Raw genomic sequence first — 4,103 nt, 5'->3', positions numbered from 1 at the left:
AGATGTATCAAACTGGCAAACTTTATCAGATATTGTTAAGCTAACACAGCTGCTCGTCCCTACCTGATGATGCTGGGTCTGGACGTTGCTGGTCTTTATCTTTCTTGTTGAAGTCAACCAAATATTTCTGGTTCAGTGCACACTCAAGATGTCCCTCCTTGCTCCCCTGCTTCCGTGGGACCAACTTCTTCCTGCATGTGTTCTCCATCAGGAGCTGGCTGAGCAGGTTTCTGGAAATACAGTCTGCATAATAAGATCATGCTGCCCCTTTCTCCCATTCCTACTCCCAAGTCCCACTAACTCTACCAGGTCCCAGATACCCATGAAGACTTAGTAAAATACATCTCGATACATATAATGCTCCTGCACAAACCACAAAGAGTTAATTCAGGGAAGAATAAATTGTTTGCTTGGCCCCAGCACCAATTAGTGTCCACATCTCTCAAAAAGAACATGGATCTTCAACTATCCATGAAAGCCCAATGCATGGGGGCAACACCAAATAGTAGTTGGCAAACACCCACAAAAGAGGTCAGTAGAACCAAGGGAAGGTCATGCTAACCATGTGGTGCACGCACTGAGTTTGGTAAAACCTGGTTGACACCATAGGCCCAGGTCAGCCTAATAACCTTCTGCTGACTTCAATCAGTGCTGTTCTATCTAGAGCCTTTTGCAGATGCCTAGACAATCCTGGGATGAGTAACAGTCTTTTATGGAACTGAAAACTGAGTCCTAATGACCCTGGAACACTGATGTGTAAAGAGCACAAGAGATAGAATCATAGCTGAAGACTGTCCAATCCAGAACAAAGAAAGTCAGAAATGGCCATTCCACAGGTGATAGCCTTTCTGACCAGGACTTACCTAGAGAAGGTCATCTCCTTCTTCAGCTTATTGCTGTTCTCATGGATCTCAGTGTTCTCCATCTCTAAGTTGTGCAGACTTGACATGACCTCCTCCTCCATTCTCTCCAGGTCTTCATAATATGGATTTGGCCTGAAGTGTGGCCTGGCCCCAAATGATAGAATACAATGAACATCAGCATTTAGGAATATATGAACTCAGGGTGGGTCCTGTACTACCCCAGCCCTGGAAGGACACCTTCTGAATTCTACATATTGGGATCTTCTTCAGCTTCAGAAACGTGTTTTTCTGCGTCCAGGACACCAGAATCTCAGCATCCAGATGGAGGCTTCCCTGGCTCCCTTTATTCAATCAAGAGGAAATCTGCAGTCAAGCCAGTTGAGCTATCAAGAGCCTAGGCCACACCTCTCCATGCTCCCCCACCCAACACAGCCAGAAACCTGTGATTTCTTTTCTCCTGTCCCGATAACAGACCATATATCAACACAAAATTATAATCTGCACAAGGAATACAAATAAACCGACAAACGTGTCCACATAGGCAAAGAACTGTGCTGTTGACAGTGGGGCTCCCAGAACAAAGCATTCACATCACCATGAAAGTGTTACAGGTAAATACTCAGGCCAAGACATAGACCCCTAGATTCCAAGTGTGGAGGGAAATATAAACATATAACAGTTGTGCATATGCATTTGGATGTATGCACACACAGACTCACAGACTGAGAGACACCCACAAAAAAAAAGAGAAATGTAAACAGAGTCAGAGAAAGAGAAAAGCAAATATGGAAACAGAGAGCACTGTGAGAACCAGGAGAAATGCATGCACCACTGCTGTGTCCGAGGGGCTCCCACAGACACACAGACAATAACAAACAGGGCTGAGCCTGACAACTTCTAGTCAAGCATTGAGATGAACAGTTTGGGACCAGGCCCCTCAGGCTGCTGCCTGGATCTTCCAGCACTCAGTCCCCTGCCTAGCAAGTACAGAGACTCACCATAAACTCACTGCAATTACAATCTTGCAAAGCCACCAGCAATCAAGGTCTTTGCAAATGCACACTGGGAACTCACTCTCCCTGACTTTATCCCTGAATTCTTCATTCAGACCACAAATCCTGCTTTTCAATAAATGGAAGCAGATGAGTCTATTGTCCATCTCTCTCCTCAGGAAGGGTCAGGTTCTGAATCTCCTCTATATGGGAGGTGAGGTTTGGCACCGGGTGTGGGAGGCACAGCTTTCTAGAACCCAAAACCTTAATAGGATGAGATGAAGGTGACCTTGCAGACCCAGGAATGAAACAAGAACGTTTGGAGCAATTCATACCTGTTTTTCATAGATCTCTCTGTCAGAAACCTCAGGCGATCTCTCAGGTCATTTCTCTCCTCGGTAATGAGCTGCAGCTCTTTAATCAGCTTCTCCTTTTACTTCTTGGCCTGCTTCTCGCTTAGGGCAGTTTCAGGGGAAGATGTTTCTCTCCCAGCGTCTGTAGGTAGAAGAACAAAAGTGAACCTGCATGGGGAGAATGCATAGAGTGTACATAGACCACAGTGAGGCCTAAACAGGAGAACAAGCCTGGAACCCAGTGTCACTGCAAGGCGATTGGTCTATGCTTAAGAGGCCTCCTCAGTGGATCTCAGTTCTCCCACTACTCTATAGACACCAAGAGATGTAAGCAGCCAGGTGTTCCCTATGCTGGACATCACGTGCTTACATGTACCATGGAGATGGCTTCTCCAGGATTATCATCAACTGAACAGGGTACAACTTGGTTTAAGGACCCTCACCCCTGTGGTTTCAGAACTCAGATGATAAATTCACCATCCACAAAACTTGAGTGATTGGAGACACTCAGATGTCCTACTCTGATACTCTAGGCCAACAACTTTGGATTGAAAACACATTTCCAGGGAGGACATGTTCAACAGACTTATCAATTCCCCTATATGAAATAACAAATGCCCCAGAAGTTCCAATAGGTTACAGGCTGAATCTTGGTCCACATGTTCCAAACAGTTTTGGTATTTTAGAAAAATGTGTGTAACACACAACCTCTAATATATAAAGCTAATGATGACCCTGCCAGTTAGAAAAAATCAGAGAAGGTCTAAGAAAATAAGGCTATTGCCTGGAGCACAATTCTCCCCCTGTTCCTACTGTCAGATACCCACTGTATTTAAAGAAGCAATGAGAGTGAAATACAGTGCTGCCCTGTCTAAACTCAGAAAAGGTGGACCCTCCATGACTCCTGATCATGTTATTATATCAATGTAACCTAACAAATGCACTGTAAAAGTAAAGGCCAGAAATTCACAGTATAATAGCTTTGGCCTTACCATATCCTCCCTGTGGGTTTGGGGAAACTAAAGTTCTGAAATCCTTGACTTTAAGGAATTGTGATATTCATGGAAATTCAATTACTTTTCAGATGCTCCAGTTGCTGTGGCCCATTGCTAGAAAGGTCAGCTTAAGCCTGCAGCCCCCCTGACAGGGAGCTCAAAATGTACTGCCCAGAACTTACTAAACATTCCCCAGAATTGCTGTCTCTGTCAATCATTACTTTGAGAACAAAGGCAAGATTCCTTCATGCTAGTCTGTCCACAATCGACGTTCCCCCTCCCAAAACGCTTGCGAAGAAGGGAAAACATGTCTTAGCTTGTAACTGCCAGACTCAGACTGAGAGAAACTAGGGCACTGGTTGTCACTACAACACTGGTGACATCACAGAGGATGCCAGAACTCTCTAGGAGACAATAGAATGTCCAAGAAGGGACAGCAGATGTCATGGGGAGCAGACTTTGCCTCCTGCTAATGTTCTCCCTGTACTGAGCATAAGCAGAGGTGCCCTTTCCAGGAGACTTTCCTGGGGCAGAGTCACTGAGCATCTCCTGCTTCCAAAGCCAAACTTTCCTCAAGGCTTGATTATAAAGAAACCTTAGTAATTCCTATGCATCTAAATGAATGTTATCTTCCATATCTTGCCCCAAAATGTCTCATCGTAACTCAAATTGTCCTCATTCACCAATGTTAGCCATTAAAACTTCCTGAGATTTCATACCAGCTTGAATATGCAGTCAAAAGTTCTCCTGTCTCATTATGTACAGGTGCTTTATATCACATCAAGAAATAGTCTGCATGGTAGGTTACAACATGGGTGTGTGTTAGGGGAACACTCATGAAGTCATGTGCTTAGCAATCGACAATTGCCAGAATATTCCTTAGGAGAAAGAGTTGAAGTC

At 44.5% G+C, this 4,103-nt stretch overlaps 1 long non-coding RNA gene across 1 annotated transcript; it reads right to left on the bottom strand.

Moving 5' to 3' along the window:
• Positions 1–843: 843 nt before the first annotated feature.
• LOC134483572 (uncharacterized) lies at positions 844–3,574 on the bottom strand. The gene is made up of 3 exons (XR_010060379.1): positions 3,386–3,574; positions 2,191–2,350; positions 844–1,007 (listed from the first exon to the last, which is right to left on the bottom strand). It is a non-coding gene; the product is annotated as an uncharacterized LOC134483572 (long non-coding RNA).
• Positions 3,575–4,103: the final 529 nt, after the last annotated feature.

Source organism: Rattus norvegicus, chromosome 19 (genome assembly GCF_036323735.1).
Source record: "Rattus norvegicus strain BN/NHsdMcwi chromosome 19, GRCr8, whole genome shotgun sequence".
NCBI lineage: Eukaryota > Metazoa > Chordata > Mammalia > Rodentia > Muridae > Rattus > Rattus norvegicus.
The sequence above is the reverse complement of the archived record's forward strand: the minus strand, read 5'-3'. Positions and strand labels throughout refer to the sequence as shown.